The 8,896-nt window shown below is 37.6% G+C and overlaps 2 non-coding genes across 2 annotated transcripts; both read left to right on the top strand.

The window, feature by feature from the left end:
• The first annotated feature begins 2,478 nt into the window (after nucleotides 1-2,478).
• On the top strand, nucleotides 2,479-2,581 carry LOC128566168 (U6 spliceosomal RNA). The gene has a single exon (XR_008374461.1). It is a non-coding gene; the product is annotated as a U6 spliceosomal RNA (small nuclear RNA).
• Nucleotides 2,582-8,027: 5,446 nt separating this feature from the next.
• LOC128566151 (U6 spliceosomal RNA) lies at nucleotides 8,028-8,131 on the top strand. Its single transcript, XR_008374447.1, has one exon. It is a non-coding gene; the product is annotated as a U6 spliceosomal RNA (small nuclear RNA).
• The last annotated feature ends 765 nt before the right edge of the window (nucleotides 8,132-8,896 follow it).

The raw sequence follows: 8,896 nt of genomic DNA, 5'->3' as shown, positions 1-8,896 counted from the left end.
CAGGCAATTGAAGCAGCTTCAAAAATACACTACTGGGACTTAATCAAACTAAAAAGCTTATGCACAGCCAAGAACACAGTAAGTAAAGCAAGCAAACAGCCCTCAGAATTGGAGAAGATATTTGCAGGTTATGTCTCTGACAAAGGTTTAATAACCAGAATCCACAGAGAACTCAAAAACGCATTAGCAAGAATAGAACAAGGGATCCCATCGCAGGCTGGGCAAGGGATTAGAAGAGAAACTTCTCTGAAGAAGACAGGCACGCGGCCTTCAGACATATGAAAAAATGCTCATCATCTTTTATCATCAGAGAAATGCAAATCAAAACTACTTTGAGATATCATCTAACTCCAGTGAGACTAGCCTATATCACAAAATCCCAAGACCAGAGATGTTGGCGCGGATGTGGAGAAAAGGGAACACTTTTGCACTGCTGGTGGGAATGCAAATTAATACATTCCTTTTGGAAAGAGATATGGAGAACACTTAGAGATCTAAAAATAGATCTGCCATTCAATCCTGTAATCCCTCTACTGGGCATATACCCAGAAGACCAAAAAGCACATCATAACAAAGATATTTGTACCAGAATGTTTATTGCAGCTCAATTCATAATTGCTAAGTCATGGAAGAAGCCCAAGTGCCCATCGATCCATGAATGGATTAATAAATTGTGGTACATGTACACCATGGAATATTATGCAGCCTTAAAGAAAGATGGAGACTTTACCTCTTTCATGTTTACATGGATGGAGCTGGAACATATTCTTCTTAGTAAAGTATCTCAAGAATGGAAGAAAAAGTACCCAATGTACTCAGACCTACTATGAAACTAATTTAGGGTTTTCACATGAAAGCTATAACCCAGTTATAACCTAAGAATAGGGGGAAGGGAGGGGAGGTAGGAGGGAAGTGGGTAGAGGGAAGGGGATTGGTGGGATTACACCAGCGGTGCATCTTACAAGGGTATATGTAAAACTTGGTAAAAAGCTAGTGAATGATGTCCCATGATCATATCAATGTACACAGCTATGATTTAATAAAAAAAAAAACAACATAATTTTGTCTACCAGCCCCTCTGCACTGTATGAATAATGTGTTATTTTCCAATTGTGCCATGATGTGGGGCAAAAAAAGAGAAGGAAGAACTTTCCCAACCATTTCTACTAACCCAGGGAGTTAAGGTACTTGCAGTTCCAAGTACAGAAAAAACAACTCAAACTGGATTTAAAAAGAAAAGAAAATGTATTGGCTTACTACAGTAAAAAGTCTAGACTTAGGTTTGTCTTCAGGCAAGCAATGTGACCATAAAAGGATGTTATTCTTTTAATGTTTGCCTATGCTGCTTTAATATTGGCTATATTTCAATAAGCTACCAATTCCTAATAATACTAAAAGGCTACAATTAGCTACTAGGGCTACATACTTCCTTATTCTGGCAAGAAAAAGAGAGTCTGTGTCCTGACAAAAATCCTAAAGTTCCCTACTTAGGCCTACCTGGATTACTTTCCCATTCCTCAACCAATTACTGAGGTAGGGAAAGACAGAAGCACAGTTCAAAAGCAAACTTTAGCACTAAAGATGAGGTCAATCCAGGTTAATCTCACAAATATCATGTGCCTTAGAAAGGGAGGTTTTCTTAGGGAAATGTCAGGTACTGTTAGCAGGAAAGGGGAAGAATGTATGCAGGTTAATAAATAACAGCATTCCATAATAGCTTATCATACATCTCTAAATGAGCTAAAATATAAAATGCTGTTTTTCTTTAGATTAAAATTGAGTGCCTCTCTAGTAATCAAAAAACGTATATATTAAAATAGCATTTTTTTTGCCTATCAAATTAGCAAAGGTTTTTTTACACAAATAACACTTAATACTGTATGAATAAAAAAACAGTGAAGCAGGCATTCGAAGAGTTCTGGGAGAAAGGTAAATGGAAGCAATCCTTTCAGAAAAACTATTTCAAATGTCTCAAGAGTCATAACTATACAGATTTACACTGACTCCAAGTCTTCTATTCAAGAAAAAAATTCTAAATGCAGAAAAAGTTTCATGTTAACAGATATTTGCTACTAAATATTTAGTAATAAAAAAATAAGTTAGAAGCAACTTAAACATCCAATAACAGAAAAATAGTTAATTAAGTTATCACTACCTAATGAAATATATGTAGCCACTTAAAATTATAATAGCTAATACGTGTTGGGTACTTCATATATCCAAGACTTTCTTCTAACACTTTATATTTAGTTCTCCAAACTTTATATTTATTATTATTATTTCCATTTCTAAACAAGAAAACTGAGACACAGAGAAATTAAGTAACTTGCCCCAGCTTTACAGCAAGGCGTGGAACACAGTAATCTGGTTCCCAAGTTACACTCTTAACCACTACACTATGTTGCCTCCCAAAACTGTCTGAGAAGTTTATAATATCAGAAAATGTTTATGTGATGGTTTTGTTAAAAACTAGTATCAGTGTTTGCTTCAGCAGCACAAGTACTAAAACTGAAATGATACAAACATTAGCATGGTCCCTTCGCAAGGCTACATACAAATTCGTGAAGTATTTTATATTTAAAAAATAAAAAATTAGGCTGGGGACAGTAGCGTTCTAGGAGGCCAACGCAGGCGGACTGCCTGAACATCAGCAGTTCCAAACCAGCCCCATCTCTACTAAAAATAGAAAAATACCCAGAGGTCTGTTAGTTGCCTATAGCCTGAGCTCCTCAGAAGGCTGAGGCAGGAGGATCACTTGAGCCCAGGAGTTTGAGGTTGCAATAAGCTACAATGACATCACTGCACCCTATTGGGGAAACAAAGCAAGACTCTTTCTCAAAAAAAAAAAAAAAAAAGATGAGCATATTTAAAGATATGAAAATAAATGTCCAAAGAATCGGCTAAAATAGTTTAAAGTAGTTGCTCCCAGCTACTCAGGAAGCTGAGGCAAGAGAATCGCCTAAGCCCAAAAGCTGGAGGTTGCTGTGAGCTGTGACTCCAGGGCAGTCTACTGAGGGCAACAAAGTAAGACTCTGTCTCTTAAAAAAAAAAAAAAAAAAATGACATTCAGATCATCTAAAAATGTCATGTAATTTTTCATTTGAATTTGAATTTAATTTAATTTGAATCTTCATCCATTTTTCACCATTCATGTGAGATCAGAATATTCTCACATTTCATTATTGTTTTCATTATAGGCATTTCTTTCTTTTTTTTTTTATAGAGACAGAGTCTCACTTTATCACCCTCGGTAGAGTGCCATGGCATCACACAGCTCACAGCAACCTCCAACTCCTTGGCTGAAGCGATTCTCTTGCCTCAGCCTCCCAGGCAGCTGGGACTACAGGCGTCCGCCACAACGCCCAGCTATTTTTTGGTTTGCAGTTCAGCCGGGGCCGGGTTTGAACCCGCCACCCTCATATATGGGACCGGCACCTTACCGACTGAGCCACAGGCGCCGCCCAGGCATTTCTTTTTTTTTTTTTTTTTTTAATGTTGGGGATTCATTGAGGGTACAATAAGCCAGGTTACATTGATTGCAATTGTTAGGCAAAGTCCCTCTTGCAATCATGTCTTGCCCCCATAAAGTGTGACACACACCAAGGCCCCACCATTATAGGCATTTCAAACATGCGTATACCTTCCCCTATTTTGAACCACAATTTTAATAAACTCAATGATTCCCTATAGGAAAGTAGCCATTAAAAAATGCTGACTGTATCTTTATTTTTTTTTTTTTGGTAGAGACAGAGTCTCTCTGTACCGCCCTTGGTAGAGTGCCGTGGCGTCACACGGCTCACAGCAACCTCTAACTCTTGGGCTTACGCGATTCTCTTGCCTCAGCCTCCGGAGCAGCTGGGACTACAGGCGCCCGCCACAATGCCCGGCTATTTTTTTGTTGTTGTTGTTGCAGTTTGGCCGGGGCTGGGTTTGAACTCGCCACCCTCGGCATATGGGGCCGGCGCCCTACTCACTGAGCCACAGGCACTGCCCTGTATCTTTATTTTTAACATCTGGTTTCAAATTTTTACTTATAAACTCTTGTAAATTTATTTATAGAAATTTATAATATAGTTGTTTTTCTAATAATGCTCATAAATACTGATATCTTTATAATATGTAACAAATATTTGTATTTATAATAGATACTTGTTATTTATATTGTTATTTATAATAAATATTTCATTATAAAAGTATATTTTAAAAATAAAACAAATATGATAAAATGCTTAAAACATTACCTTGGGGTTCATCATATTATTGATTTTATATTTTACAGGTACTGCAGTTTTATTAATGTTTTTTCAAAAGCATGCAACAAGAATCTATATTGTTCACAATATAAGAGGTAAAGTGCTTTTATATTTCTGAAGATATTTATTAAAAATTACATCTTAAATACTCTACAGTGGAGAGTAAGTTAGCCTATAATCTTGATGGGGTCAGAGTAATAACACAGAATGAACAAATTACACTGTCATTCTACTTAAATTATTTAAGTTATTTAATTTGACCTGTAGATAGTCTCTTGTCTTCTCATCATGCCTGACTTTTAAGTGGGAGGTCTTCATTCATGATGATCCTTTAATGGAAGCAAAGCTTTCTCCATTTAACCCATGCTGTTATCAATCATGTACAGGGATAAATGAGCCTGTAAGATTTTGCCAGTATCACAAATGACACTGTGACCTGAGGCCAACATCTTTATTTGCTTCTCCAGTGATTCACTTCAGCAGATATTAACCAATTTTATAATCCATGAAAGGCAAAATTAAAGGACACCATCCATAAAACAGAATAATTCCCATCAGCAACAAAGTGATGTGTGTATTATCTTTTAAATTATATGGCCATACAGTGTGGTAATGTAATGAAGTAAAGATGGTAATAATCAAATGCCTAGGGCAAACGCTAATATGCATTTAATCACACAGCATGAAGCCATTTGTCACTACAGTTGAATGCCTGTGTACATAAAATACATGAGTCACGTCCTTATTGTTATACTATAACAGCATCAATTTCACACTATCATTTCACATAATAACAATTGGTAGGCTTTGACATTAGCTAAAATGTTCAAAGAATATAAGCAAAATTGTCAACAACAGCTTTACAAATACAAAAAACAATTTGAATTTTCAGTAACTAAAATATTTTTCAAAAAAAATTCTTTGTTAAGGCACTGTAACTTCTGAGATTTTTTTACTTAAATATCCCATAAGTTTGTTTAATCATATAGTTTTTTATTCTATGAAATATTCTTACCACTTGAACCACATGCCAAATAAGTCTTATAAGCATATTTCCTTCATAAGTAATTATTAAACATAGTATTTAAATGCAAAATATGAATGACATTTGTTGCAAAAAGTAAAGCTTTGTGTGTGAAATTCTTTTCTTTTCTTTTTTTTTTTTTTGAGACAGAGCCTCAGCAACCTTCAACTCCTGGGCTTAAGCGATTCTATTGCCTCAGCCTCCCAAGTAGCTGGGATTACAGGCACCCACCACAACACCTGGCTATTTTGTTGTTGTTGTTGCAGTTTGGCCAGGGCCGGGTTTGAACCTGCCACTCTCAGTATACAGGGCTGGCGCCCTACTCACTGAGCCACAGGCGTCAGCCCAGAATGTCACAATGCCTGGCTATTTTTTTTGCTTGCAGCCGTCATTGTTGTTTGGGGAACCCGGGCTGGATTCCAACCCGCCAGCTCACGTGTATATGGCGGGCACCTTAGCGACTTGAGCCTTAGGCGCCGAGCCTTTTTTTTGAGACAGAGTCTCACTATGTCGCCCTCAGTGTATCACAGCTCACAGCAACTGCAAACTCTTGGGCTTAAGCGATTCTCTTGTCTCAGCCTCCAGAGTAGCTGAGACTACAGGAACCTGACACAACGCCCAGCTATTTTTAGAGACCAGGTCTCACTCTGGCTCAGGCTGGGGGTCTCAAACTCATTAGCTCCGGCGATCCACGCACCTCCACTTCCCAGAGTGCTAGGATTAAAGGTATGAGCCACTGCACCCAGCCTGAAATTATTTTTCTTAATTATACACAACCTAGTGTATGCTTAGAGTGAAAAAATATTGAAAAAAATTACTAAAATATTATCTAAAAAATTAATAATCTGACTTGGGGTTGCTACAAGATTCATTGGGAACCTCCTTAACTCCATCAAGACCCTTTGTGATCCAGAAGTTTTATAAATACATTTCCTAATGTGTACCCCCTTGAAAAGTAAAGGACTATAAGGAATTTTATGTCCCATATAGCACAAGTGCCAAACTGGAAGTGATTACACTTACATTCATATTCTTTATTGTACAGTGAGAGTTGCTGTAGCCATTATATTATAAATTACTTGACAAATTATTAAGTCTTACTTTTGTATTCTCACACTGCCAAATACAATAATTTACAAAAGCAGGCACTTAATTAATATTTGTTGCATTGCATATTGCAGTACATTTAACAGATTACTGATATCCTTTGGAAAAGGCAGGAGAATACTTGGAAACCCTAAGTCAAAGAATGCAGTATGTGCAAGGTGCTTTCTGTAACATGACAAACTTTTACAAAGCTATCACAAAGCTAGGAAGACATAGAAAAGAACAATTATGTAATGAAGGAAATGAAAGTGTGTTCATATAAGGATATTTGAAATTAGGCTTATATTGTTTTTATGGACACAATAAAGGATAACAGTGATAACATCTTTCTGTTTAAGAAACTGTAAGTGATACTGAGTTAATATCTTTACCCTCCAGGTATTTATAATCTAGACAGGTGGATAAAGTGTCCAAATAAGTATAACCTCTGATGTAGTAACACAGGCCATAATATAGATATAGAAGACACAAGAAAGAAATAAAAAGAGCTCTGAGAGTTCAAAAGTTAAAAAAAAAAAAGTTCAAAGTCACAGTGTTCAAGCCTTGCATCATCTATAAAATAAGAATGCTAAATTAAGTTTAGGTTTTTTTTGAGACAGAGTCTGTTACTTTGTTACCCTCGGTAGAGTTCCATGGCATCATAGCTCACAGCACTCTTAAACTCTTGGGCTCAAGTGATCTTCTTAATTCAGCCTCCCTGGTAGCTGAGACTACAGGCGTCTGCCACAACACCCAGCTATTTTTTTTTTTTTTTACAGACCGGTCTCGTTCTTGCTAAGGCTGGTCTCAAACTTGTGAGCTCAGGCAAGCCACCCACCTTGGCCTCCCAGAGTGCTAGGATTCCAGGCATGAGCCACCATGCCTGGCCATAAGTTTAATTATTTATTGTTAATTTGTAAATATACTGTTTTGTTACAAAAACAGTTATGAGTAAAATAGCAAATTAGATAGTGTCTAGCATAATTCTCACTAAGAAATTAAAATTTAATTAACTTACGGAGGAGAGATTTTAGGCTACTGAGAATTCAAGGAACAGTTCACATAGAAGGATTTTGAGATAAAGACCCTGAGCAAGGAGAAACTGGATTTGGTTGAAGGATTAAAAAGATTAGTTGGCTCGGCGCCTGTGGCCCAAGCAGCTAAGGCTCCAGCCACATACACCTGAGCTGCTGGGTTCAAATCCAGCCCAGGCCCACCAAACAACGACGGCTGCATCCAAAAAATAGCTGGGTGTTGTGGTGGGTGCTTGTAGTCCCAGCTACTTGGGAGGCGGAGGCAGGAGAATTGCTTGAGCCCAGGAGCTGGAGGTTGCTGTGATCTGTGATGCCACAGCACTCTACCCAGGGTGACAGCTTGAGGCTCTGTCTCAAAAATATAAAATAAAATAAATAAATAAAAAGATTAGTTGTTAGGCTGGGCACGGGGCTCATGCCTGTAGTCCCACCTACTCGGGAGGCTGAGGCAAGAGAATTGCTTAAGCCCAAGAGTTGGAGGTTGCTGTGAGCTATAATGCCAAAGCACTCTACCACAGGTGACAAAGTGAAACTCTGACTGCAAAAAAAAAAAAAATTAATTGTTGCCAACACAAACCTTTTTGGACAGTAGGAGGTAACTGACAAGTAGTTTTCAAAAAATGAGATGCAGTGCTCATTTTGGCAGCACATACACTAAAATTGGAATGATACAGAGATTAGCATAGCTCCTGCCCAAGGATAGCAAGGACATTTGTGAAGCGTTCCATAATTTTTCCAAAGGTACAGATGAGGCATGGATGTGGATAGAAGGGAACACTTTTACACTGCTGGTGGAATTGCAAACTAATACAACCTCTATGGAAAGAATATGGATAATCCTCAGAGAGCTTAAAAGTAGACTTTCCACTTGATCCCAGAATCTTATCACTAGGTATCTACCCAGAAGAAAAAAAATCATTTACCATAACGACATTTGCACCTCAATTCACAATCACTAAGACATGAAATCAACCCAATGCCCATTAACTCATGAACAGATTAATAAACTGTGGTATATGTATACTATGGAGTACTATTCAGCCATAAAAAGATGGAGACTTTACATCTTTTGTATTTACCTAGACAAGTTGAAGCACATTCTTCTTAGTATCAGAAGTATCACAAGAATGAAAAAGCAAGTATCCAATATGCTCAATACTAATATGAAACCAATATATAAATAACTACACGCCCACACAAGAGAAAAACACAATTGCCCTGTTTCCTCGAAAATAAGACAGTGTCTTATTTTAAGGTGTGCTCCCAAAGATGCGCTAGGTCTTATTTTCAGGGGACGTCTTATCTTTCCTGTAAGTAGGTCTTATTTTCTGAGGATGTCTTATTTTCGGGGTAACAGGGTATATTCAAGTGGGGAGAGGGGAGGGAAAGAGGAAGAGAAGGATTGGTAAACTCTCACCTAATGTGCACAATGTAAAGGTATACATACAGCACATACAGCACACCCCTTGGGTGAAGGGGTCAACTACAACTTGAAGTTT

The sequence above is a fragment of the Nycticebus coucang genome, chromosome 14, assembly GCF_027406575.1.
Source record: "Nycticebus coucang isolate mNycCou1 chromosome 14, mNycCou1.pri, whole genome shotgun sequence".
NCBI lineage: Eukaryota > Metazoa > Chordata > Mammalia > Primates > Lorisidae > Nycticebus > Nycticebus coucang.
The sequence above is the reverse complement of the archived record's forward strand: the minus strand, read 5'-3'. Positions and strand labels throughout refer to the sequence as shown.